Genomic DNA, 14,124 nt, shown 5'->3' on the forward strand with positions numbered 1-14,124 from the left:
ACTGTCCTGAGAGCCAATCAGAGGATGAGATATTACTATGACTCTATTACTACGTCTTTAATATAACGATTTATTTGGATTGAAAGGCTACAGAATAAGCTTAAGCCAAATTAATAATAGAATACAAAGCTTTTAATATAAAATTGAATAAAAATAATCGGTTTTATAAAATAACAGGTAAACCATCACCCCTTAGAACAGTGGACTGTGATGGCAAAAGCCTTGAAGAAGGCTCTTAGATCATCCACGAAGACGAGGCAACAAAACCTGGTAAAGTCTTTCTACTGAAAGTCACTGCTGTTATCAATTTCTTTTAATAAAATCAGATGTAAAATCTGTTGTCCCCTAGATATATCTATGGGTACAACGTCCCACTTTTTACAGTTACCGATTGTATGCCATAACTGGCGTGAACAGAAACAAAAAAACATTTACCCATCTCCACTCCAGCGTCAAATTGAATTCTCTAAAAAAAATTGAAGATCCTTCGCTTTCATTTCTTACTGTGTGTGAGGGTTGGTCTTTTATCGAGATTCTGCACGTAGCTGCATTTCTTCTTCCTCTTCCAGAGACTTGTTTCAAAGATTTCATGGAAGAGTATGAAATTTAAGAAAATTCAGGCGCTATCTGTAATTGAAAAAATCAGAATATTATCTTAACTTCTTTGTTGACTTAAATTCAGTACTAAATAAGAAAAATTACATACTGTGTACTAAACTATTAAGTTATTTAAGTAAACTGCGTCATAATCTTCTGCAGCCTCTCTGTCATGTGCTTCTGTACATGCCCTCTTAGGCAAGCGCAGTGGCTACGATATTTTCGGCTTCTTACAGAAGACTAGAGAGATCTAATAAATAAATACATAAATTTTGTTGCATAAAACAAACTATTTTGTTTCTGCGCATCCTTCGTCCAATCAGCGCACAGCAAAACAAATATGTAGTGTTCAACTACAATATAATGGACAGCCAACCTGAAAATATAAATAATAACTGCCCCGTATTTATTTTTCCGATTTTAATAAAGTTTTGGATGGCTGGACAAATTGATCTAAAAGATATTGGAAAGTTTCTTCTGCCTCTGGTTATACACATTTTATGAGGGTGCTTTCAGACATTTGAGACTTTGACGACGTGGTAGCACTGCAGAATGCGCAATAGTGTTTTAATCGTGTTGTACAAAGCAGTGCCTTAATGTGAATCGGTGACTGTGTGAGGCGGAAAACTGTCATCCTGTCAGCATCGATCGCGACAGTTTGCGCACACTGCGAATTCTGCGCGTGATGGAGAGAACGTTGAACAGCGTGCACAGCGATGCTTGGACTAGTTGGCTGTGGAATGTGACATTCCGGTGTGTGGCAAATCTTGCACGAGAACTATCTCCATCCTGACAACGTGCAAACAGAAGGGACATTGCTCTCAATTAATAATACCCCTGGATTACCTGGGGACGTGCCCGTTCGCCTTTTCACTCAGACCTGTAAAAATCATACTTCTTACAAATTATAATCTCGAAAAAGACAAATATCTACATGATGCTGGACTTAAGAGCAGTTTCAATCAGTACACGTGTGTTGGTCTTCAGTGTGGTGCATTTTCTTTGCACGACTATTGCAGCCTTCTGGACGATATCCCATTAGGTATATGTAAGAACTTGAATCTGGTTCAGACTTGAACACAGTCGCATTTCTTTTCGCAGATACATGTGCGGTTTGATCAGCAGTTTCAGTAATGATGGGTTGGACAAAGACGTGTAAAATGGCCAGCATATTCATCAGACCTAAGCCTAAAGAGAACTACATTTACTACATCATAATAATCTTCTGCATCTCTCTATCATGTGCTTCTGTATATGCCCTCCTAGGCAAGCGTAGTGCAACGATCTCTTTCGCTTCTTACATATGGATAAGGATTGCGTCGATCAGAATCTTCGCTGAGTAAACCAAGATCATGACGTGGAAATAGGTTGACTGCAAATCATATACGAGGGCTCATCAAAATGTATACAGACATTAGTGTACTGAAAGGACAGAATTCATGGGATACCTGCTTCCTGGGCAACGCGTCGCTGTCACCACTCTCGCTAGTAGACGAACCGACCACTTTGTAGGTATATACGTACACTGCATTCACGCAGACGGTAATTCGATATCAATAAGGATAAACGTCGTGAGTTAACCGACTTTGAAAGATGGATGATAGTGGGTCACCGACGCATGGGTCACACTATCGCGGAGATGGTATAGAAATTACACTATCCCCGTTCGACGGTATCAAGAGTATATCGGGAATACGCCATTTCCGGAATAACATCACATCGTGGACTGCCCTGTTGGAAGAAAGGTGGTGGATAAACTTGGCCGTCGACATCTGTCTCACATTATTTCAGCCAAAAGCAGAGCGACAGTGGCACAAATCACCGCCTATTTCAACGAGGGAAGTGCCAGAATCTCCACCAAGACCACCAGGCGATCATTAGCCGTAATAGGTTACGAGAACCGCCGACCTACCAGAGTCCCATTGCTAACACGACGACACATGACTCTACGCTTCAACTGGGCAAAGGAATATTGGCACTGGATCTTGGATGATTGGAGACTGGTCTGCTGCTCCAATGAGTCCCGTTTCCAGTTATTTCGAGCGGACGGGAGGGTCCGTACTTGGCGGAAACTGCACGAAGCTATGCACCCGTCATGTCAACAAGGAACTGTTCAGGCAGGTGGACGGTTGGTAATAGTGTGGGGCGTGTTCAACTGGCACACGTTGGTACCTCCGGTACGTCTAGATGCATGTCTGAACGGTCCAGGTTGCATGTCCATCCTTGCAGACCATCTGCAAGGATGGACATGCAACGTCCATCTCCACAGAGCCGTGGTGACTAGAATATGGTTCGAAGAGCGTTTCGCGGATTTTACCACCATGGAATGGCCTCCTCGTTCACCGGACATGAGCCCTGTGGAGCATCTTTGGGATGTGGAAAGGTCCGTTCGAGCTTTGGATCCTCCACCCAGGAATGCGACGGAATTATGGACAACGGTGCAGCAAGCATGGATGGATATACCTGTGGAAGGCTTTCATGCACTAGTGGACTCGATGCCTCGCTGTGTGAATGCCGTTATCCAGGCACAAGGTGGGCCTACCCGTTACTAGGTAGGTATCCCATGATTTCTGTCCACTCAATGTAAGTGTCTTCCATACATCGCACCGCACATGAACGCTGCTTCTGTGAACGTCGACTAACTTTCTACTACACTTCCAGGCATGTTTATAGCATGTTCCATTAAGTAGTTCAGCTAATAAAACTATTAGACAATCAAGATAGCATTGATACTCGCTAAATATAGTTCCTTATTTTTTTTAATTTTACACTGGCAGTTTTTTATTCACTGCAACTAAAAATAAACGTAAATTTGAGCCTATTTAGCTATTCTGAAGAGAAGGAGCAAATAATATAATCAAATCGGTGCAATTTACCACTTCCGCAGAATACCCTACATTCAGCCTCAGAACTCACATTAAGTCTAAACATAATGATAAAGAGATCGTCAAAGAAAAGATCGAATATGAATCAAGATTATCCTATATAGTTCATTAACCTCTATAGTCTCACACGCTGTAAATGGATCAAAGTGTGGCCAATTAATATTATTGGACAACATCAAGGGTTTTAAAAATATGGGCAATGCAAATAAAGTTCTTTTTCTTCTTCTAAACAGCTTCTAACTCTGTACAAATCCTAAATCTGCCCTATCGTGGAATATTGAATACATTTCGTGTTTGGGATCACCTGGAAAAAAAAAAAGAAAAAGAAAAACTAATACAGGAATCACAACCAATAATTAAGAGAGAGGAAAAAAATTGAGTTAACCGGAATGTGGTTGGTGGACTGATTGTTGCAAACAGAAACTATTAAATAATTTTCTGGATACAGACTGCATAAACCGACAAAGGTTTCGTAGAGGAAATCTCATCCCACGGTTAATCTTCCGGCCAGAGTCATTAGGAAAAGTAATTTAAGAAGTGGACTAATTTGTGGAAGCCATATTTGTTATGCTCCACTTTTAATAGTGTGTGATTGGCGCGTGCACGACGATCATTCATCTGAAAAGTTGCCACGAGAAATATTGCCGAATGTCATCAGTTTTCAGTTGACCACTGTGATCTGTTTATTGCGGTGTTGTCTAGAGTTATTTGCTTCCATTAATAGGATTATTATAATTAAATGTGAACGCAGTCATTAATCACGTATAATTCGATGTATGAGCTTCTAATGCATAATTGGAAACTGTTTCCATCTTCGGGGTATCTGAATATCTGAAAATTTTATCTGAATCCCGGATTCAGATAACTTTTTAATTAATATTCATTTGACTCTTGCTTTCAGTTTACGCCCTGAAGGAAGAAAATTCCATTTGTGTATTTTAATACCTGTAATCAGGTATGAGGGTACAAAAACTTTGAATATACCTTCGCTATTATGTAATTTAGCTTAGTATTGATTTCAAGTACTCTCTCAGCATTAATTTTTCCAAGAATTAAAAGAAAATACTGTATGCGAATGTATTTAACAGCTCTTTTGTTCATACTTACAACACAGAGTCTATTCTCTTCACTGTATCATGAATTAATACGTGAACTCCTGACCTGCGGACATGTACCTGGGTAGGTTGAAACAAACTGTTTGTAGCTCTCTTTCGGTTTTTAGAATCTGGCGCCATCGATTATTGAACAATCAAGCGATGGCGTAGTCTCATCCTTGTGCAGTGGACGAAGGTATTGGAACTCTTAACCGTGGTTGAATGTCTTCTGGAGCGATGATTAAGCATACCGCACAGTCCAGGAATCAGATGTATGCACTAGAACGTAGCGCATAGGCGAAACTGTAAATTTGGAGACTCCCGCTTGTTGAACGAACCTCCACAAGACCTTTTGCCACCCAACTATCCGTCGGGCCTCCGCTAGTAGCGAACTTGGCGATATGGTAATTTGACCATTAGACGGTGGTGTCCACCCAAAGAACAATTTCATCCGGAGTGTATTGCAGCAGCATGAAGTTCAGTGCTGGCAGTGCATTGGTATGGATTCGTTTATCACAATTTGGACTTGGTCTAATGCGGTCGTCAATAGAATCATGAATGCAGCTGTTTGTTCTGACATTCTTTTACAATTCTTCATGTGTGTATTGTGTCCCTGGTTACTCTTAGGCATTTGCCCATCTTCATCTTTTTCATCTGTAATGGTGTAGTACCTCTGTAGAGCGGGCCCGAAAAATTGTTGGCACTTGTGTGTCAGCTTAATGTGCTGATCTCGGGTCCATTATCACCTGTAGTGCCAAAACGCACAAAATTTGAGCTGACAGGCTTAAAAGACCGTTTGCCCACTTACAGCCTTTGGTAGGATTGCCGTCCTACCTACACTGGGTGGAAAAGACCTGAATTCGAATCCCTCGATAACGAGTGGAATTTTTATGGGTTTTTTCAATACATGGCTCAGTTAGTCGGTCTCAGGTGAGGGTAGCATGGTTTTTACTCCAGGAAACTCTAGTTTTTAGTCAAGAAAATAGAAAATCGACCTAAGAACACACGAAATTTACAATGTACACGGATCAACATTGCCTTAGTTGCCGATGCTCTTAAAACCCAACCAAAAACAACGACCACTTGTCAAGGCCTCCATGTTACAAAGCACGGAGTGCAATAGTAGCTTGAAGAATAATGTAAAATCAGAACCCAGCAGAAGACATTTTGGGATATTTTGATACAACAGTTACTAGCCAGGACAAGGTATCGCGGATTAAGCAGAGAACTAGCCTCAGCCTTACAGGGAGGAATGAAGTAAGTTTTAATCTCCACACGCCCAAAATTTTATAGAAAGAGTCCCTCACTGATGACGTTAAAGTCCAACAGAGCATACTCTGTTGGACTCTGTTGGACTTTAATTATTATTAATCATTATTCACGTGTGAATAATAATTCACACGTGAGGAATTATTAAGGTTTGAAAATGGCAGAAGGTTATCAAATTGTAGCAGGATACTTAATGATTTTGTAATAACTGAGAGCAAAGTGGAAGAGAAATTGTTGAAGTTAAACGTAAGAAAAGCACCTGGGGTGGATGGGATCTATCCAGTTATATTAAAGGAGGCGGCAAAGCAACTAAGCAAACCCTTAGCCATAATTATGAGAGCATCATTTGATCCAGGGGAGGTTGCCACGGACTGGAGGTATCCCCAAATGTATCCCCAATTCACAAAGGGGGATCGAAGGGTGACACGAGTAATTACAGACCAGTTAGTTTAACTTCTGTTCCGGGTAAAATAATGGAGTCACTGGTTAAAAATGCATTGCAGGATCATCTAGACAAGACTGCAGCAATAATTCAGACACAGCATGGGTTTGTTAAGGGAAAGTCTTGTCTGACAAATTTGATAGGATATTATGATGTGGTTACAAAGGAACTGGATGCAAAAAATAATTTTGATATCATATATTTGGATTTCAGGATAGCTTTTGACACTGTTGTGCATGAAAGACTATTGTACAAATTGGAGCAGAATGGTATTAAAGGTAAGTTGCTACAATGGATAAAAGGATGGTTAAGTGCGAGAAGACAGAGGGTGGTAATCAATGGGTGCTGCTCTTCTTGGACTAATGTTATTAGTGGAGTCCCACAGGGTTCGGTGTCAGGTCCACTGTTGTTTTGTATATTTATCAATGATATTGATGAAGGTATATCAGGCTTAATGTCGAAGTTTGCAGATGATACAAAGGTTGGCAGGGTTGTTAATGACAGTAATGGCAGTGTGCTACGGCAACAGGATCTAGATAATTTGGGCAGATGGGCTAAGAAGTGGCAACTGAAGTTTAACCTTCAGTTGCCACTTCAGTTTAACCTTCAGTTGCCACTGGAGACTAAGGTACAAGAGTGGAAGTAAAGATTGTGGGCATTCTATGAAAAGCAGAGGGTGCTCTAAAGGCAAGAAATTCTAAGAAATTTATAAATCAAGGGTACATAATGGATGAAGATCATAACTCAATTGATAAAGGCATAAATATTAGAGGTTGATGTCCAGAAATCTTATATTTCCATTCAACTGGATAAGAGAATGGTGGAACATCAGTGTATGGACAGCGGTGCTTGCTGTACTGCTGTCCATAATTCCGTCGCATTCCTTGGTGGAGGATTCTCCAAAGCGAAAGGACCTTTCCACAGCATCCCAAAGATGCTGCATAGGATTCATGAACGGAGAGGCCATTACATGGTGGTGAAATCTGTGGAATGCTCTTCGAACCATTTTATAGTCACCACTTCTCTGTGGAGAAACGCATTGTGGGTGCACGAAGACCATGAAGGGATGCAGATGGTCTGCAAGGATGGACACGTAACCTGGGTCGTCCAGAAATGCCTCTAGACGTACCAGAGGTCCCAACGTGCCAGTTGAACAGTTCCTTGTTAATATGACAGGTGCATAGCTTTATGCAGTTTCCAAATACGCACCCTCCGGTCCGCTCGAAATAACTGGAAACGGGACTCATCGGGCCAGGAGACCCGTTTCCAATCATCCAAGGTCCAGTGCTGATGCTCTTTCGCCCAGGCGAGGAGTATAGTACTGTGTAGTGGTGTTAGCAATGGGACTCTGGTGGGTCGGCGGCTCCCATAACGTATTGCGGCTAATGATCGCCCGATAGTCTTCGTGGAGACGTTGCTGGCACCTCCCTCATTGAAGTCGGCGGAGATTTGTGCCACTATCGCTCTCCATTTAAGCAATGTGAGACAGACATCGACGGCCACGTTCATCCATCATCTCTCTCCGCCCACAGCGCTGTCCATAATGAGATTATTATTGTTATTATTATCAATTTATTTCTCTGTTGAAGAGATACCCCTGGGACAGCCATTGGCTAGAAGGGTGAGAGTTACATTCTGAGGTGTGAAGCAGACCCATGAGCATAAAGTTACAAAGTCCATGGGACGTTCACCCTGAAAGGTTGAATACAGAATTTTGGAATACATGAGTAAATTGATTTTATAATAGAATTTTTAAAATTTTGGTATCTTTGACCACCATAAAATACTTAAAATTTTGACATCTTAGGTTGGCATCTAGAATACCGAGAATATATAGTTAAAAGGGATCAAAACTAAATGCAGTTTTTGAGCCTAGTGACGATTGGATTCAGCAAAGACACAATGTGTAGGCTTTTTTCGTTACAGAACTTTTCTGGTTCAATCCTTAGTTGATTGAAGAGTTCTATTGTGTTTGCTGGAAAAAAGCGACTTAGACTGTCCAGGTTTTTTAAATTGCTTTGAAGAGGATGTCTTGTTTCAGCAATCCTGGTGGCTTCAATACTGGGAGCGTCTAATCTTCCTGTTAGCAGTTGAGCTAATGTGAAAATGTTTCTTGTGTTAATTGTCTGTTTCCAGGGAGGAATGCTGAGATTAGAAAGTAGGTTGTTATTCCGGAAATGCGTATTCCCGATACACTCTTGATATTGTCGAACGGGAACAGTGAAATTTCTGTCCCATCTCCGCGATAGAGTGGTCCATGCGTCGGGCACCCAAAATTATCCATCTTTCGAAGTCGATTAACTCACGACGTTTATCCATACTAACATCGAATTTCCGTCTACGTGAATGCAGTGTCCCTATATACATACCAAGCGGTGGGTTCGTCCAGCAACGAGAGGGGCGACAGCGTCGCGTTGCCCAGGAATAAGATATCCCATGAATTCTGTCTTTCAGTGTATCACAGTGCAATAAAGGGTTCTCTTTGACTGATAAAATGGCACAACATGGTTAGATCTGTCAGGCAGATGTTATTATTAGGAACAGAGAAGTAAAAGTCAGTTGAATAAGTTGTTGTTTCTTCATAGTATGTATGTGTGCAATGAATAGGTGGATTTGAAACCTTTCTTGTGGTGAACTCGTACTGCCAATTTCGGGATAAATTGCGTCCGTACTTAGATTACATTGACATAGTCTGGTTTACATAATTATTATTATTATTATTATTATTATTATTAAATCAGTTTATTGACCAATAAATATGGTCTGTACCCCTTACACGACGTTCAGCCAGGAGGGCGATCCGTAATACAATTAATTATTTACATTCCATATAAACAAGCAAGTTTACATTAAATATGAAAAATATAAATCAGTTTTTACAATCAGTAGATGTCAACTTACATAAATAATAGCCATAAATATGAAATATTTACAAATTTCAGTAGCCGATTTAACAATAAACAAATTTACAAATTTAGGTACAGCTTTTTCAGTGGGAGTAGATTTCATAGCTCCATCTACGTGAAAGTTTCCTGTAGTTTCTCTGTTTTGTATCCTTTTGAGTCACAGAAGTTGTCTAGATCAATGGCAAGTCTGTTGATCAGCTGGATAGTGTTTCCGGGGAACATAGCACTTAGGCAACCTAGATTGTCTAGCCCTGCTTGAAGATGAAGCCGAGGGTCCGTCTGGCAGCGTCCTGCTGTCCTTAGAGTCCTAACGATGTCGTCCATTCTGGGGGAATCTATGTCTAAATTCGAGTAGAGCACTGATCTAGAGATGGTATACTGTCTCTCTGTTAAGCCATTTAAGGATCCAGTACTCTAACCCGAGAAATTTGATGAAGTGGGTTTTGGGCGCTGAGGACCATATGATGGAGGGATACAATGGAATGGGATAAAGGCAGCGTTGAACATATCGGATGATTAGTTGAGGATCATATCCTGTGAGCTCTTGGCGTAGCAGCCACATTGCTGCATAGATCTTCGTTTTGATGGCGCTTAGATGCTGCTGAAATGTGAGGCCCTCATCCCACGTTAAGCCTAAGTCCTTATGCGAGATGCCTTTTGCTACTAGTTCCGCTGCGATACAGATTTGTATATTGTTCCTTAACCCTTCGTTTGTAAAGGTCATTTGGGCTGATTTAGCGTGATTAACTTCTAGATTGATTGATTGAATCTATACATTTCTAGTTGTATTTTTCGATTGGCCAGTTTATTGATGGTAGCTGCTTGATTAGGATTAGATGATGTTATGTACAATTTAATGTCATCCGCATAAGACAAAGTCCTGCTGTGATGCAAGGAAGGGTTCAAGAGCTGCAGCGAACAGTAACGGGGGAAATGACCCCTTCCTGTGGTACTCCTCTAGTGACCAGGCACCTATACTGATAGTTTTGATGAGTGATTAGAAGCTGTCTATATTTTAGAAATGCTTGTAAAATTCGTAGAGCATTACCAGTCACGTTGAAATAGTTCTCCAAGATATATATCAATGCATCAAATACCGACACCGTCATATGCTGCTTTTACATCAAAGAAGACGACATGAAGTTGCGCTCGGCCGCTGAGGGTTCTTTGTATTCTTGTAAGTGTGCCAAGCAGGTTGGTACTAGTAGACCTGCCTTTGATTACTGTGTGGAGGTTGGGAGGCCTGTGGTTGAAGCAATGTTCTGTAAGTGCTGGCTTAATGGTCTTCTCGAAGAGTTTCAGGAATCCACAGCTGAAGGCGATCGGCCATCAGCTGTGGAAGGCAGAAATATATAATTTTAGCAATGAACTCCAGTGCTAATTCCTCTACTTGGAGTACCGGTTCTGATACTTGTAGAGAGTCGCTAGAAGAAACCCAAATACTCCTATTTAATAGGTTATGGGTTATCAATGAAGGGCAGCTGTCAGCTTGCTGTTGCTCTCAAGGAGAGTAAAATATACATTTAGCAGTAAGAATTTAGTCTATGGTAACGACAATAACTAAGTGGCAAGCGAAGGACAACTGAACGACATAGGTGTATTACCTATGTGGTAAGAAACATATCTGACGAGTTTCATGGTATGGCAGTTGAAAAGGCCCGAAGTGAAGTCTGCGGACTTGCATAGGTTTACCAGTGAAGTTAGAATTGGTTTTATTGAAAAATATAGAGAATGGAACAGCGGCATGACAGGTGACAAATCTAGCATTTTTGTTGACATTTTTTAAAAGAGCTCTTGCGCTTCTATGTGGCAATACTGGAGAGTTAAGCGACCAGTACATCGGTGGACCCCTGTTTTGACGGAGGCGTGTAGTGAAGACCAGAATGTCCTTCTAGCGAGCCAGAAGATAAACGAGTTCAATAAAAGTGAGGGTATTGAAAGGCAGATACTTGGAACGTCGTAAGAGTTATGTGAATTTAATACAAAGTGAGAAAAGAATGGGTTTCGAATGAATGTCACTAGATCCTTGAGATATTATCTATAAAATGAAGTTCGACAGCTTGTAAATAAAGTCTTTCATAAGGTCAGGAGAGCTATTTCGGCTGGGACAATTAGATGGTATTATTACATGAATGAGGTGCTAGATAGTCACGTACAACAAAGAATTAGGAAAGATAATGTAGAATATATTGGTAATGGAGTGGAAGAAAATGTCACTCAAGATGAATTGAGACGTGTCCTGTTGCTAAGAGTGGTAAAGCGGCAGGGTGTGATAATATGGATTTGTGAAGAAATTTACAGAAAAAAAAATTGACTTTGTTGTAGATTTATAATGCCTTCTTAAAGGAATGCATTGTTCTACAAGAATGTGAAGAGGCAACCGCAAAACTTTAGTTAAAGAACCTTGATAAAAAGTTAACTGATCCAGGTTCTTATAGGCCTATAGCTTTGTTATTGCTCCTAGGAAAGATTTAGAAAGAATGTTGATATATAGGATTGAAAAGAAGTATCAACAAAAAGCGAGTTCCTCTAAGCAGTTTGGCTTCAAGAAAGGTAAATCAACTGATTCACAAAATGGTGATTAATGTACAGCAACCTCAGGAAAAATAAGCTCTGAGTATTTTGATTTACTTCAAGGACGCATTTTATGGACTTTGGAGGGGAAGCTTTCTTTTCCGATTGAGGAAGATGAATTGTTCATCTGGCCTCTGCAAAATAATGAGATTACTTCCATAATAGATCCTGTTTAATAATAACGAAATATACTAGGATTAAGAAGGAGGAGATGACTCGAGGAGTGCCTCCTCCGGGTCCTTTATTCGGTCCTGTGTAGTGGAGTATGTTATAATGGACGATATCCCTTGACCTCATTTATAAATGCTTATTTATATCCATTGTTTCGTATGCTTATGGGACTCGGAGGCATAAAGTAAATTGAAAGAAACCTGATTTCTTCGCAAAGATTTCCGTTCTTGGAGTCACCAAGGCCTGCAGAACAGTCTCAAATTAAGCACTGCAAGTTATGGTAGGGTATGAGCTGATTATTTAGTCTCCGTGAGAAAACTGCTGGAGTTTGTTGCCAAAATAACCAATCGATGGAGCTGAAGGCTGTAAGATTTACTCAAGAATAGATAGTTTATGGGAGAGGATGTATGAAGAAAGGGAGGAAATATTTCAGGTGGAAATCGATAGAATATTAAATTACAACTGCCATACCATGAATTGGGATCGTTCTGAGGAAGGCATAGTTACCTATATCTTTCTGTTTGGGGTGCATATGATTGAGAAGATTAGGAGATGGCCTAGATTGGGACTCTTTGGCTATATTTTATTAACTGGACATGGACTTTAGAAGTTATGTGAACTAGGAGTTGAGAATGATCTTCAATGTGCATGTGGCATAATAAAGGACGTAGAACACGTGATGAGGCATTGTGGACTGTATTAAGATTTGAGGAGAAATTTTGTTCAGATATTGGGCCACCGATGGTGATATATATATATATATATATATATAAAAGATTTGTAAATATATAAATAATTATTTTAAAGGTAGTTTGAAAATATGTAATTAGATTTTAAATGCACTTTTGTTCTATTGATCTCAGTTTTGTTTCTATTGTGTTTTATTTATGTTTATATATTAATCTTCAACATTTTTTGTTATTACGATTATATCGAGTTTAAAGTTAATGAAGATTTTGGAGTGTTTTAGTTATGTGTATTGACGTTTCAAAGGTGTTCGATAGTAGAGATCCGCCGCTCTCGGGCAGGGACGGTAACATGCTCCACAAGGATTTTGTTTCAAGTGGTGAGACATGACTAAGTGATTGATAAGAGTTATTGAAAATTAGAGACACAAGGTGCGGATGAGTGTTTACTCAATGAGCAGGTAAACTTAAAGATCTTTAATGAAATGAGGTGAGATGTGTTGGTCCTAGAATTCAGGGGCCCGAGCTCGAATATAAATGATAAGAGGATAATAAGCAGTTCTCTATGCCTCGATTAAAGAGGCCCTCCTTATTGGAATTTAGGACCCAGAGCAGCATCTCCACCCTCTCCGCCAAGGACCTTTCAGTCACTTTGTGCAAGCGTCACCTCTGAACGTCCTTGAAGGCTATAACCTGTATACCACACTGATAGCGGTGTGCCGTCCATAGCTGAGTTCAGTGCGCTGGTGACGAGTTCCGCGCGTTGCATGTTCTACATGGCGTCATTAAATTATGACTGCCGTTGTGAACAGTAATAGCTGAGTTGAACCCTCAGCTATGACACTGTGCAGCCATCGTGAAACATAAAGGGGCATTTATCAGCATTATTATTTAACTGGTTTTTTGCCTCATCTTGAGTATATAGATGACTGTTTCCCAGACTTTAGCATGATCGCTTAGTTTGTTTCTTTAAAAGCGATTTTATATATATAAAAAAAAAAAAGCAACTGTTCATTTAATCTTTCTTTTTCTTATAGAATACGTTTCATAATTTTTATTAATCGTAAACCATTAACGCGAAATTAGTAAAAGATTTTCTAGCTCGTATAAAATTGAAAAGATCATTAGTATTAGTAACGGCCGCATGGTGCAAGAAAGCCTATGGCTTATGCTGCACCAGCAAAAAAAAAAAAAAAAATCCGAACAAAACAATGATAAAAACAAAAAATAAATAAAATAAATAACTAAATAATAATAATTAATAAATAAAAAAATAATAATAAAATAAAATATAAATAAAAAGGAAATTAAACCTATCATCCTATGCGCTTTCTTACCCGAAGGTACTATACAGATGACCTTTGAATTTCCCCAAACTGTCGGCCTCTACCACCCATGAAGGCAACTTATTCCAGTAATTTATAACTCGCTGGCTAAAATAAAACTTCCTGCAGTCCAATCTAAACATTTCCCCCCGTAACTTGAATTTATGTCCCCTAG

The sequence above is a fragment of the Mastigoproctus giganteus genome, unplaced genomic scaffold (genome assembly GCF_048544385.1).
Source record: "Mastigoproctus giganteus isolate SK-2022 unplaced genomic scaffold, ASM4854438v1 scaffold_17, whole genome shotgun sequence".
NCBI lineage: Eukaryota > Metazoa > Arthropoda > Arachnida > Uropygi > Thelyphonidae > Mastigoproctus > Mastigoproctus giganteus.